The 15,155-nt window shown below is 43.6% G+C and overlaps 1 protein-coding gene across 1 annotated transcript in view; it reads left to right on the forward strand.

Moving 5' to 3' along the window:
- The window catches only part of galnt2 (UDP-N-acetyl-alpha-D-galactosamine:polypeptide N-acetylgalactosaminyltransferase 2), a 109,604-nt gene that overhangs the window by 34,865 nt on the left and 59,584 nt on the right, over positions 1-15,155 (forward strand). The gene's annotated exons all lie outside the window — the stretch shown is intronic.

Raw genomic sequence — 15,155 nt, forward strand, 5'->3', positions numbered from 1 at the left:
GTAGAGACGGCGTTTCGGGCCGAAACCCTTCATCAGGAGTGAATTCCTCCAGCATGTTCCTCCACTTCACTCCTGATGAAGGGTTTCGGCCCAAAATGTTGTCACTACCTCCTCCCATAGATGCTGTCTGGCCTGCTGAGTTCTGCCAGTATTTTGTGTTTTTATTCACAGGGCTCTATCAGCATGGCTGCTCAGTAATTGTTCACTGCGCACACTATCAGCAATTGTAAGTCTTTTCAACGAGGAAACCAGGAATCAAGCATCTGTCTGGGGCTGGAAAGCTTGATTGATTTGTCTGAGATGATCAGAAAGGCAAAAAAGTAACCTGTTGTTTTGCTGATGGACAGAAGTCTTTAATTATAGATGATTATGAACCACAATTTCAGTTTCAGGTATACTAGCCAATAGTTCAAATAATGACCTAGTTTTAACTTAGTGGCTTGTTTAATGAGGATAGTCTTTTAAAGTGTACCTTCGGAGGTAAAATCTATAGCTTCTATTTTATGTGTGGTATACATAGAAAGGGAATAGGTGAATACTAAAGATCAAAGATTAGCTTTATTTGTCACATGTACATCGAAGCATACAGTGAAACGTGTGATCTTACAGCAATGGCCAACACAGTCTGAGAATGTGCTCGGGCCAGCCCACAAGTGTCACTGTGCTTTCAGCACCAACATAGTATGCCCACAACTACTAACCCTAACCCTGGAACATAGGAGGAAACTGGAGTACCCAGAGGACAACGTACAAACTCACTCCAGATAACGGTGGAATTGAATTGGTGAATAGCAGTTAATACCCATCTTTACCATCCTTAACTTCAATTCACATTAGTTTTGCTGCCTCAGTCAGTATACTTGGACGGCACAGTGGCAAAGCAAGTGGAATTTGTTTCATTGTTCCGGTGACCTGGCTTCAGTCATGACCTCTGATGCTCTCTGTGCAGAGGGTATTCTCCTGATGGCCTCAAGTGTTTCCTCTGGGTGTTCAGTTTCCTGCCACATCCCAAAGGTGTGCTGTCTGATAGATAAATTGGCTACTGTAAATTGCCTCAAGTGTGTTTAAGGTGGGGGTTTAAGTTCAGGGGAGTTGTGCAGGGCAAGCCTTTTACACTGAGAGTGGTGGGTGCAGTCATGGAGACATTTAAGAGGGTCTTATATAAGTACATGAATATGCAGTGAATGGAGGGGTATGGATATTGTATAGGCTGAAAATATTAGTTTATTTCAAAGATTCAAAGTATATGTTTTATCAAAGGATGTATAAATTATAGAACTTTGTCTGATTACAAGCAGTGCAAGAAGCCAGAAAGAGCCCAGTTAAAGAAAATAAAGACTAATGCGCAGAGACAAAGGGGAATAAAAACATGAATCATGCAAACAACAGAAGCAAGCAACAACACTCGGAACCAAATGGAGTCGTTAGATCCGAATCCCTGGAGCAGCTCGGAGTAGGCCCAAGCCATGGTCTCAGTTCATTATGTTAGCGAGGCAAATCGCCATGAAGGATAGCAGCCAGGCAGATCTCATAGCCTCAGCATTGTGGAGAGAGGAGTGAACATCACGGGAGAGTGAGCAAAATTGGCTTAGTTCTTGCCTCTAGTCCTGACACCCTACCTTTCCAGTCTATCTGGGCCACTGTTTAAATTGTCCAAACAGAGGATTGTGACTCGCATTAGGACTTGGGCCCTGCCACATTGAAACACTTCAGGCCTAGACCACGCTGCCCAACGATTTGCTCTGGGCCTAGATTCCACTGCCCTGCCCAAAGCTGCTTTCGACATCTCCAAATTGGCTCGGCAGTTAGAGCGATCCAGCCTTCAACCCAGACTAGTTGGATGGGCATCGACACTCCTCTACCTCGATGACTCCTTACCGAATCACTCACTCTGTCTCTATGTGCATTGATTTTGTTATGCACCAGCATGGCTCATCCCTCAAATTCACTTCACCTTCACTCTTATTTGTTTGCAGTGATGGTTTACCACAATTTACTTCAGAAAAGGTGTTAGTTGTAATGTTTTTAGTCAAATTTCTTGCCTTTCAAACTACCAGTAAGCTGTTGCCCATCTTCAATAGTACCATCTTAAACTGGAAGGTGTTTCTTTGCTAGTTTAAATGATTCAGCACAATATTGAGGGCTGAAGGGCCTTATCGTCTGCTGAACCATTCTATATAGGCAGGTAGGATGAGAATTGAGTTACTGGTGTGCAAGAATAGTCTTTAGAAAAATAAGTAAGGGAATAGGATTGGTTTGATTGTTCTGAGGACTGGCAAAGACTCAATGAGCTGAATAGACTTCTGTATTACATTCTTTTTTGTGCTTCCTGATTTCTTCCTTTTCGCATTCCCATCACGTGCTTTGTTCTTTTTGGGTGATCTCTTTCCTTTTTTTCAGTGTCTGTTTATTTTTGTACTTAAGCCTTTACCACATCTTTCCAACTCTGCAGACTTCCTTCAAAATTTTCAGTCATAATTATTAATAACTTTTTCTTGTTTTATTAATTCTCCCTTTGCTTATTTTTTCTTACTGATTACTTTAACATGTAAAAATATGTAATTAGTTTAAATGTCATACTATTTATTGGAAACTATTCTGAATTGCATTTTGTACATTATTGCAAGATATTTGACCACATCAAGTGTGTAAAACTTTCTATTTCTGAATGCACAACATTTTAAATTTGCAAGAATTCAGTGACATTACATAACCTGCAGTATTCTGATTCCTCAGTGTGGTTACATAAATGCGATAGTCCTCAGCTTCTTGCAGTTTCATGCTTGCAATCTAAAAAATTGCCTTTGCCTCATACAGTTGGCCCTTCTTATCCGCGGGGGATTGTTTCGGAGACCTCCCGTGGATACCAAAATACGCGGATGCCCAAGTCCTTTATTTAACCTGAATCAGTGCGGTGGTCTTTAGGACCCAGCAGAACCCAGAACTTTATTTAACATGTTTAGTGTGGTGGACATTAGGACCCGGCATTGCTCTGAATCCGCATGTTTCTGTTCACGAAAATAATCACGATCGCGATTGAAAATAAGGTGGAAGTAATAAAGTGATCGGAAAGAGGTGAAACGCCATCAGTCATTGGAAGAGTGTTAGGCTATGTCGGTCAACGATCGGAACAATTTTAATGGAGCATTTGAAAGGCCCTGCCCCATTGAAAGCTACAATTATTACTAAGCAACGCAGTGGTTTAGTTATTGAAATCTGTATGTTTCTTAAGTGTTTTATATGCATAGAAAGGTAAAATATGTACCATATACTAAGAAAAGTGTTTGACTAACTGACGCTAAATAATACAGGATGTACCTGTTCCAACCTCAAATCTGACTTAAAGACGGACTCAGGAACAGAACTCATTCATAACCCGGGGACTGCCTGTACTTTTAAATCATTTCTAGATTACTTATAATACCTAATACAATGTAAATGCTATATTATACTGTATTGTTTTGGGAATAATGACAAGAAAAAATAGTCTGTACATGCTTAAACAACGAGTGCTGGAGAGAGAACTTCTTCTGGGTTTTCCTGATCCACGGTTGGTTGAATCTGCGCATACAGAATCCACTGATAAGGAGGGCCGATTGTATTTCTGTATTCCCCTTCCAATGTCATCAGCAGTGTCTAATATAGATACATTTTCCAGGAAATGCACTTTTAATCCTGTTTAGCAAACACTCCTTTTAGAATGTGGAAGGACAAGATGTGATTCCTAACTAGTTAGGACATTCATATGTGGATATTAGACAGAAAATATTGCCTGACCTGATGAGTATTCCCAACCTTTGTGGAGAGTGGAACAGAGTCGATGTTGTGGGTCAGTAACATTCCATCAGAACTGGCAAAGCGAGATTCATCTTCTGTAGAGAAATGGAAATAGCAAACAAATATTTGCAGTAGAATGGAGATCAAGAAGAACGCAACACCACATAACCCACGAAGAGGCACCTCCGCTGCTTTCTTGACAATATACCTCACCAGTTCCTCAACACCACCACACTCCTCTGGTTGGCGGAACTGGTACTCACACTTAATAACTTCTCTTTTGGCTCTTCCCACTTTCTTCAGACCAAGGGGGACCTGCATGGGCCCCAGCTATGCCTTCCTCTTTGTGGGTTATATGGAACAGTCTATGCTCCAAATCTATACTGGTATTGCTCCCCAACCTTTCCTTCACTACATTGACGACTAAATTGGTCCAGCTTCCTGCACCCGTGCTGACCTCGTCAATTTCATCAACTTTGCCTCTAACTTTCACCCAGCCCTCAGATTCACTTGGTCCATCTTGAACACTTCTCTCCCCTTTCTCGATCTCTTGGTCTCCACCTCTGGAGACAGACTGTCCACTGACATCTTCTATAAACCCACTGACTCTCATAACTACCTCAACTATACCTCTTCCCACCCTGCCAAATGCAAAAATGCTATTCCCTATTCCCAATTCCTCTGTCTCCGCCGCATCTGCTCCCAGGATAAGGCTTTCCGTTCCAGGACATCTCAAATGTCCTCTTTCTTTAAGGATTGTGGTTTCCCTTCTGCCGTCATCAATGATGCCCTCACCCACATCTCCTCCATTTCCCGCACTTTGGCCCTCACCCCATCCTCCCGTCACCATAACAGAGACCGTGTTCCCCTTCTCCTCACCTACCACCCCACCAGCCTTCGGATCCAGTATATTATCCTCCGCAACTTCTGCCACATTCAACAGGACCCACCACCAAGCACATCTTTCCCTCTCTACCCCCTCCACTTTTCGCAGGGATCGTTCCCTCCGCGACTACCTGGTCCACACGTCCCTCCCCACAGAACTCTCACCTGGTACTTATCCCTGCAAGCGTAAGTGTTACACCTGTTCCTACATCTTCTCTCTTACCACCATTCAGGACCCCAAACAGTCCTTCACTTCACCTGTGAGTCTGTTGGGGTCATCTATTGCATCCGGTGCACCCGGTGCAGCCTCCTCTACATTGGCAAGACCCGATGCAGATTGGGGGACCGCTTCGTCGAGCACTTCTGCTCTATCTGCAACAACAGACAGGATCTCCTGGTTGCCACCCACTTCAACTCTGCTTCACATTCCCATTCAGACATGTCCATACATGGTCTCCTCTACTGCCATGATGAGGCCAAAGTCAGGTTGGAGGAGCAACACCTCATCTACCGTCTGGGTAGTCTCCAGCCCCTTGGTATGAACATCGAATTCTCCAACTTCGGGTAATTCCCATCCTCTCCCTTCCCCCATCCCAGTTTCACTCTGCCTCCTCCTCCAGCTGCCTATCACCTCTCTCATGATTTTTGCCGCCTTCTACTACCCATAGTGCTTTCCCCTTACATTCCGTCTTCACCTTTCCTGCCTATCCCCTCCCTGCTTCCCCTCCTCCACCCCTTGATCTTTCCTCTGATTGGTTTTTCACCTGGCATCTACCAGCCTTCTCCTACCCTCCCCCACCCTTTGGCACCAGGCCATTGTCTCCAATACCATCACCAACCTTATTAGCTCTGAGGATCTCCCATCCACTGCCACAAACCTCATAGTTCCCACACCCCACACTTGTAGTTTCTACCTCCTACCCAAGATCCACAAACCTGCCTGTCTAGGCAGACCCATTGTCTCAGCTTGCTCCTGCCCCACTGAACTCATTCCTGCATACCTTGACACTGTCTTATCCCCCCTTGTTCAATCTCTTCCCACCTATGTTCGTGACACTTCTCATGCTTTGAATTTTTTCAACGATTTTAAGTTCCCTGGCCCCCTCCGTCTTATTTTCACCATGGACGTCCAGTTCCTATATACTTCCATCCCCCACCGAGATGGTCTCGAAGCTCTTCGTTTTTTTTTTGGATTCCAGACCTAACCAAATCCCCTCTACCACCACTCTCCTCCGTCTAGCGGAATTAGTTCTTAATAATTTCTTCTTTGGCTCCTCCCACTTCCTCCAAACCAAGGGTGTAGCCATGGTCACCCGTATGGGTTCCAGTTATGCCTGCCTTTTTGTTGGCTTTGTGAAACAGTCCATGTTCCAAGTCTATACCGGTATCCATCCCCCTCTTTTCCTTCGCTACATCAACGACCGCATTGGCGCTGCCTCTTGCACGCGTGCTGAGCTCATCGACTTCATTAACTTTGCCTCCAACTTTCACCCTGTCCTCAAATTTACCTGGTCCATTTCTGACACCTCCCTGCCCTTTCTGTCTCCATCTCTGGAGATGGCCTATCTACTGATATCTACTATAAACCTACAGACTCTCACAGCTACCTGGACTACTCCTCTTCCCACCCTGTCTCTTGCAAAAAGGCTATCCCCTTCTCACAATTCCTCCGTCTCCGCCGCATCTGCTCTCAGAATGAGGTTTTTCTTTCCAGGACGAAGGAGATGTCTTCCTTTTTTAAGCAAAGGGGCTTCCTTTCGTCCACCATCAATTCTGCTCTCAAATGCATCTCTCCCATTTCCCGCACATCTGCCCTCACCCCATCCACCCGCCACCCCACTCGGGATAGGGTTCCCCTTGTCCTCACCTACCACCCCACCAGCCTCCAGGTCCAACAAATAATTCTCCGTAACTTACGCCACCTCCAACGGGATCCCACTACCAAACACATTTTTCCCTCCCCCCCCCTTCTGCTTTTCGCAGGGATCGCTCCCAATGCAACTCCCTTGTCCACTCGTCCCCCCCCCATCCCTTCCCACCGATCTCCCTCCTGGCACTTATCCTTGTAAACGGAACAAGTGCTACACCTGCCCTTACACTTCCTCCCTCACCACCATTCAGGGCCCCAGACAGTCCTTCCAAGTGAGATGACACTTCACCTGTGAGTCGGCTGGTGTAGTTTACTGCATCCGGTGCTCCCGGTGTGGCCTTTTATATATTGGTGAGACCCGACGCAGACTGGGAGACCGTTTCGTGGAACACCTACGCTCAGTCCACCAGAAAAAGCAGGATCTCCCAGTGGGCGCACATTTTAATTCCATGTCCCATTCCCATTCTGATATGTCTATCCATGGCCTCCTCTGTTGTCAAAATGAATCCAAACTCAGGTTAGAGGAACAACACCTTATATACCGGCTGGGTAGCCTTCAACCTGATGGCATGAACATTGACTTCTCTAACTTCCGTTAATGCCCCTCCTCCCCTTCTTACCCCATCCCTGACATATTTAGTTGTTTGCCTGTTCTCCATCTCCCTCTGGTGTTCCCCCCACCCTTTCTTTCTCCTGAGGTCTCCTGTCCCATGATCCTTTCCCTTCTCCAGCTCTGTATCACTTTCGCCAATCACCTTTCCAGCTCTTAGTTTCATCCCACCACCTCTGGTCTTCTCCTATCGTTTCGCATTTCCCCCTCCCCCCACTACTTTCAAATCTCTTACTATCTTTCCTTTCAATTAGTTCTGACGAAGGGTCTTGGCCCGAAACGTCGACATCGCTTCTCCCTATAGATGCTGCCTAGCCTGCTGTGTTCTACCAGCATTTTGTGTGTGTTGTTTGAATTTCCAGTATCTGCAGATTTCCTCGTGTTTGTTCTTTATGGGGCCCCTGTCCCCTTCCTCTTCAATCCTGACGAAGGGTCTCGGCCCGAAATGTTGACTGCTCATTTCCACGGATGCTGCCGGACCTGCTGAGTTCCTCCAGCTTGTTTGTACAAGACACATATACTGATTTTAATCCAAAGCATCATGTAAATTATCATACAATATATGTAAATATGCAAAGTTTAATTAGCAAATATTTGCCCACTTGCAGCAGAAAAAGAAGTAAAGCACTCCACCATTAAAAATGATTTGCATATACTGCTTTTCATCTGACTTTTACCAGCTAAATAGAAGGAAGGAAAGACGAGCTTCATTTGTCACATGTACATTGGAACATACAATAAAATGTATCATTTGCGTCAGTGACCAACATGTGTATGTGCTGGGGGAGGCCCATAGGCACAACCATGCTTTTGATGCTAAAGTAGCATGTCTACAATTAGCTAACTCTAACCCATACGTACGTCTTTGGAATGTGGGAGGTAACTGGAGCACCCAGAGGAGAGCCATGCGGGCATCGAAGAGAGCGTCCAAAGACCTTACAGACAGTGGCGGGAATTGAACCCCGATCTCCTGATTTCTGGAACTGTAAAGTGTGACGCTAATTGCTACGCTTCCATGCAGCACTATACAAAAGATTAAAACCCATTTTAGTTACACACAGAGAATGCTGGAGGAACTCAGCTAGTCAGTCAGCCTCTTTAGAAATGAATAAATAGTTGCTGTTTGGAGCTGAGACCCTTCTTCAGGACTGGAAAGGAAGGGGAAAGACAGCAGAATGAAAAGGTGAGGGAAGAGGAAGGAAGCTAGCTAGAAGGTGATAGGTGAAGCCAGGTGGGTAGGAAAGGTAAAGGAGAGTAAGGAATCTATGATAGGAGAGGACAGTGGATAAAGGGAAGGAGGAGGGTACCCAGGGGAAGTGATAGGCAGCTGAGAAGAGGTACTTTAAGAGGCCAAAGTGGGGAATAGAAGAGGGGAGGGGGGAGGCAAACTCGATATTCATGACATCAGGTTGGAGGCTACCAGGAAGCTTGCTTTTGGTGAATGGAGTGGAGGTGGTCTGCTGCATATTTAGGTATTTCAGTCATCGGATGGCTACAAGACAAATGCCTCTTTTGTTTATTGTGTTTGATTCATATGATAATGGCTTTGCAGCCAAGGCTGATGTTTACTGCTCTTCTATAGTTGGCCTTAAAAAGGAAATCTGAACTGCCGTTTTGCAAGCTCTTGTGCTGCCATAGTGGAGCTACCTCCCCTTTTATTTGCCAGAGATTTCCAAGATTTGGTCCCAGAGATCAATGAATTGTGACATATTCCCATTTTAGGATGCTGTGTAATTTGGAGGGGTTGTGTTAGTGATTTAAACACGATTCCATTTTTATTGGTCTTAGGAAGAGCTGTTGAGCAGAAGTTTTGGAGATGCTACATGCTGTACAGTACTGTAGTCAGTGTGTTGATGCTGGAGGCAGTGAATATTTGTGGGTGTCCACGACATCTACTTTTGTTGCTGTTATGCTTCCATTTTAATTTTTTTTCTTTTTGTATTTGCAATTTGTTCTCTTTTGCACATTGGTTGTTTATCCATCTTGTTTTGTGCAGTTTCTATTGATTCTGTTGTGTTTCTTTGTATTTGCTGTGATTGCCCGCAAGAAAATGAATCTCAGGGTAGTACACGGTGACACATAATGTACTTTGATAGTAAATTTACTTCGAACTTTGGTACTTCCTTTAAAGCTGGAGCGATTGAGTAATATTCCTGGCTTCTGCCTTGCAGGTGAGAGATTGGGAGGCAAGTATCAGAATCAGAATTAAATTTATTTATCACGTGTGCATCAAAACAATGCTTTGTTTGCATTCGTACCTAGAGATGCACTGCAAGTGTCACCACACATTCTGGCGCCAGCATAGCATGCCGACAATGCTCAGCAGAACAAGCTGATTCCCTGTATCCTTGGCGTTGATCCCAGATTGGCTCACAGCGTGATCCCAGATTCCAGAGTTGCTGACCGACTGACCCTCCTGCTTTCTACTCGCACGGTCATGTACTGACTTGGGACAGCCCACAGATGTTCTCTGTCCCCATGTTTACAGAAGGGGATTAACTTCATCTCAGGCCTGATTTCATATGTTGCCTGGACCAGTTGAGTTTCTGGTAAATGGAGAACCTTGGGATGTTGATAGTAATGGACTCAACTCTGGAAATGCTGTTGAACATCATGGTGCTGGTGGCACAGCCCAGTCCATCACAGGCAAAGCCCTCTTTACCATTGAGCATGTTTACATGGAGCACTGCCACAAGAAAGCAGCATCCATTATCAGAGAACCTCACCATCCCGGCAACACTGTTTTCGCTGGATGTACAGGAACTTTAGATCCTAGAACACCAAGTTCAGGATCAGTTATCAGATTACAGCCATAGGCTCCTGAACTGATGTGGATAGCTTCACTCACCAAAACTCTAACCTGATTCTACAAGCTACAGGCTCACTTTCAAGGACTCTAAACAACTTGTGTTTTCAGTATTAGTTGTATTTAATTCCACAATTTGTCTTTTGCATATTGGTTGCTTGCCAGTCTTTGTTCATGTATAGTTTTCATGAATTCTAAATGGATTGTTGATGGTCAGCACGCACTCATTGGGTTGAAGGGCCAGTTACTGTGCTATATATCTCATTGCCTCTATGAACATGGAACCACCAGCCCTATGCATCGGGTGAACGTGGGGCTGAAGTGCAGCCCAAATGTGAGAAGCCGCTCCTTCAGATACACACGGGTTGCAACCTCTCATGCTCCGTATATACACAATACACTGTCTCCTCCCAGTTGCAGCAATGAGGAGTCTGTAAACCAAACTGAGAATTTGTTATGTGGTATTGCTTTGTGCAGCACTTTCCACCTCAGGCTCTAGTGTAGAGAGAGGACGTCTGCATGAAGAGACTTCCACTGGGTGTACTGGTACATTTAGGACCAGCTGACAATGCAGTGTATTGGTCAGTTTACCACCAACCACAGCTACCTGCCTAGCTTGAACAGCATACCTTTGATGGTAGGTTTTGATGATGTCTATTGATTGTACTTTTGCTTCCCATATGTGCTACTTCCAACATGAAGGATTGCTGATTCACCAGTTGAGAGAGAGCAGTATGATTATATCTAGCAGAAGATTTCCTAATCTACTTTTGGGCTTATGCCCTGATGTTTCATGCAAACTTAAATCAATATTGAGATCCTGTTCGTGGCACTAAAGACATATAACACTGTTGCTTGCTCTGGTGGATCTGTCCTGCTGCTGGGTCACAATGTACCTCAGGATGTTGATGGCAAAATGGTGGATTTAGGTTGTGAGGATGATTCTGTGTGCCTGTTACTTGTCTGTGCCCAGTTCGCATAAGGTTGGTTTGCAGGTGCAGCAGGCTACCAAGAAGGCAGATGGAATGTTGGCCTTTATTGCTAGAGGGATTGAACTTAAAAGTAGGGAAATTATGCTGCAATTGTACAAGGTACTGGTGAGACCGCACCTGGAGTACTGTGTTCATTTCTGGTCTTCTTACTTGAGGAAGGGTGTATGGGCTTTGGAGGCAGTGCAGAGGAGGTTCACCAGGTTGATTCCAGAGATGTAGGGGTTTGACTATGAGGAGAGATTGAGCCTGGGACTGTACTCACTGGAATTCAGAAGAATGAGAAGAGATCTGATAGAAACATATAAAAATTATGAAAGGGAAAGATAAGATAGAGGCAGGAAAGTTGTTTCCACTAGTAGGTGAGACTGGAACTGGGGGATATAGCCTCAAAATTTGGGGGAGTAGATTTAGGACAGAGATGAGGAGGAACTGCTTTTCCCAGAGAGTGGTGAATCTGTGGAATTCTCTGCCCAATGATGCAGTGGAGGCTACCTCAGTAAATGTATTTAAGTCAAGGTTGGATTGGTATTTGCATTGTAGGGGAATTGAGGGTTATGGGGAAAAGGCAGGTAGGTAGAGATGAGTCCATGGCTAGATCCGCCATGATCTTATTGAATGGCAGAGCAGTCTCAATGAGCCAGATGGCCGACTCCTGCTCCTGTTTCTTATGTTCTTCTGACAGCACTGTCAAGATTCTAGTGAGGAGGATGTAGCAGGGTTGTTAAAACCTTTATGCCTTGATGCTGGTGGTTTTTTGGGCTATATACACTTTTCTTGTCATAGTTTGACAAAACTGAGTGACTTGCTAAGGCATGGAGGTTAAGAGTTATCCACTCTGAGGATAAAAGATTCTCACTACTATCAACAGAAAGGAGTTACAGGAGTCGTAAGTCCCACATCACCAGGTTCAGGAACAGTTGTTACCCTTCAACCATCAGGCTCCTGACCCAGTGCAGATAACTTCACTCAGTGCTGAACTAATTCCAAAACCAAAGGACTCACTCTACAACACATGTTCTCAGTATTATTTTTTTATTTGTGCAATTGTCTTCTTTTGCACATTGGTTGTTTGACAGGCATTGTTTATGTGCTTTTTCATGAATTCTATTATATTTCTTTATTTTCTTGTAAATGCCTGCAAGAACCTTGAAGTCTTGAAGAGGATGGGCTACAGCAGCAGAAGACAATGATTATATACTTAATGGCCACTTTATTAGGTACAAGAGGTAGCTAATAAAGTGGCCACTGAGTGTATGTACTTTGATAATAAACTTTACCTTGACTTTGGAAAGACCTTTCTTCCCTTGGGAACATTATTCAGCCAGATTGGGTTTTGTGACAATCCATTAATGTCATGGTCACCATTACCAGCACTTGCTTTGTGTGCAAATTTATTAACCAGGTAGATTTATATTTTGCAGTTGTTAAGACTGTTCTACCTCTGGATGATTAGTTTCCTCCGATTTATCTGCAAAACTTGTCAAACCGTTGTGCCTGACCCATGGAAACAAATTTCTTTAATCCACTATATTTTGAACTGAGGCATTGTCTGCAGGACTAATCCTAGAGGTTGTGTGTGGGTAGAGCAGACTGCTACACTGAAATGGTTGGATACAATGCAGCTGATTAGGCAGCATCGGGGGAAAGGGGTACAGTTAACGTCTCGGCTCTGTTTGTGAGGAGCTGGTGCTAGAAAATATACTCTGATCAAGGGAGCCAGACCTGAAATGTTGACTGTTTCTCTTTCCATGGACGCTGCCTGACCCAATGAGCATTTTCAGCATTTGTTATAGATTTCTGGTATCGGTAGATTTTTGATTTAGTTCTTTCTACTTGCCAATTACTTGTTGCATAAAACATTTAAAATGGGAAAGCTGAAACATAAATGGAGACTTATTAAGTCAGGTAGGACTGGTGGAGTGAGAAGCTTGGGTTAACTCTGTTTACTTATTGAAGTTACACTGTTACACTGTTCCTGTTTTACCTTGTTTTACCTCAGTGCATCGTGTAATGATTTTATCTGTATGAACAGTGTGGTAGATAAACTTGTCACTGTACTTCAGTATACAGTATGTGACAATAATAAACCAATTCTAATTCTCTTTCCACAGATGCTGTCAGACCTGTTGAGTGTTTCCAGCATTTACTGTTTGTATTTAGTCACAGTCATAGAACATCGAACTGTTCAACACAGGAACAGGCCTCATGGCTGACAATGCTGTAGCAAACTAATTATACTGGACAGCAAATTTTTTCAAAAGTGTTACTTCTTCAGAATTATTTTTGTTTATGATAGACTGCTTGAAGATGAACATAAATATAATTTCAGACTACTTGTATCACGTAGGAATTTGGAGAAACAACAAATTAACTTTTACTGAATATAATGTGTTTAATTGCATAATAGTGCTGATGCTTTGCAATAGTTCAACTAAGTTAAAAATATTTTCTTAACGATTTTCATTTGTACTCGGGCTTCGTCCACACTAGGCCGGATAAATCTGTAACTGAAGGTTTTTCTCTTCATTTTGACCCTCCATCCACACTGAAACAGCGCTTTCCTCCCCTGAAAATGGAGCTTTTCTAAAACACTCTCCAGAGTGTATCAATTTGAAAACGCCGGATTGGGTAGAGCAGTGTGGATGGGGTACCGGTGAAATCTAAGAACGCTGTCAAGATATGCTGGAACAGATGGTGATGGCAGCGCACCATTTCATTGCTTTCTTGAATACAACCTAACAATTTCGGAACAGACAGCAATGAGACTGAAGCCAGAAGAGTTAGAAATGTACTCACCAAATACCTTGACCCATAACTTACTGAATAAATAAGTACACTCACTTTGCCCTGTTTTACCTATTTGTGCATGTACTTCTCTGACAATAGATGCGTAACAGCATAATGTAACATTGTATTGAAATACAAGATAACACTGATGCAGACATGTTTTATCCGTTTAACAAGGTGCTTTATTAACGCAACAGAGTTAGTCAGTTTTTCAATGTTCGTCATCAGCTGGGTCATACTGTCCATGAACTCCCTGTTGGTTGCCTTCATACGCTCCAGTAATTTTTTAGTTTTAAGCCCTCCTGAGCGAGAGCCAACAGCTGTCCGTCGTTTGGCAATTAAGTTTTTCTGGTCTGTAACTGGACAAACGCACACAAAGTCTTTCAGGGTAACATTCAACACCAAACATGTCGCTTGTTTTCGGTAGATGTGTCCTGCGCATGTGCAGTAGGAGGAGATTCGCTGAAATACTTGTTTTAATGTGGACAGAGGTATTTTCAAAAACGCTTGGTGTGAACACCTATTGTTTTTATGTGAAACCGGCTTTTTCAAAATTATCTGGTCTAGTGTGGACATAGCCGCAGTGTCTGAGGCTTCTCGCTTAAGTGTCCAACGATAATTCGCCAGCATTGATGGGTTCCAGTTGCCCTGGTACCTTTTCTCAATGTCTGCAATGTCCTGGTGAAACCTTTCACCATGCTCGTCATTGACAGCACCAAGATTTGCAGGGAAGAAGTCTAAATGGGAATGCAGAAAATGAATCTTTAGTGACATGTTGCATTTCATGGTTTTATATGCTTGAAGCATGCTTTCAACCAGCTGCATGTAGTTTGGTGCTCTGTAGTTGCCGAGAAAAATTTCAGCAACTTCCTTGAATGCCTTCCATGTGATTTTTCTCTGGTCCCTCTAGAAATTCTTCAAATTACCTGTCACTGATGACCTGTCTTGATTTGTGGAGCAACGGAAATGCGTTCCTTAGTCTTGCCATCAGTTATTCTAGGATGCATCTGTCTCAAATATCAAAATCCTTCATAGAAATTTTTGTGCCTGGTGATAGCAAATTCCATTCTTACAGTCCTGAACCCAATAATTATCACTAAAACCTGTCCTGCCATGCAGCAGCCACACTGCCTAAGCATGCCTGGACAAGATAGGAAACTTCCCAGCTTACATTGTAGGCAACATTTTAATTGACTGGAATTATGAATTGAAATAATAAACAATGATTTAAAAAAATGGTGCGTGATAGGGAAATTTTATGGTGATTTTCATGCTCAGTAACCCAAAATTCATAAGATGCACCTAAATGTATTCAGGAAGCAAAATCTTTGTTGTCCAGTGTTATTAATCAAATGCCCAACTAAACTAATCCCTTCTGTATGCACAATGTCCATATCCTTCTATTTCCTTTGCATGAAGCTCTTGAAT

Source organism: Hypanus sabinus, chromosome 10 (genome assembly GCF_030144855.1).
Source record: "Hypanus sabinus isolate sHypSab1 chromosome 10, sHypSab1.hap1, whole genome shotgun sequence".
NCBI lineage: Eukaryota > Metazoa > Chordata > Chondrichthyes > Myliobatiformes > Dasyatidae > Hypanus > Hypanus sabinus.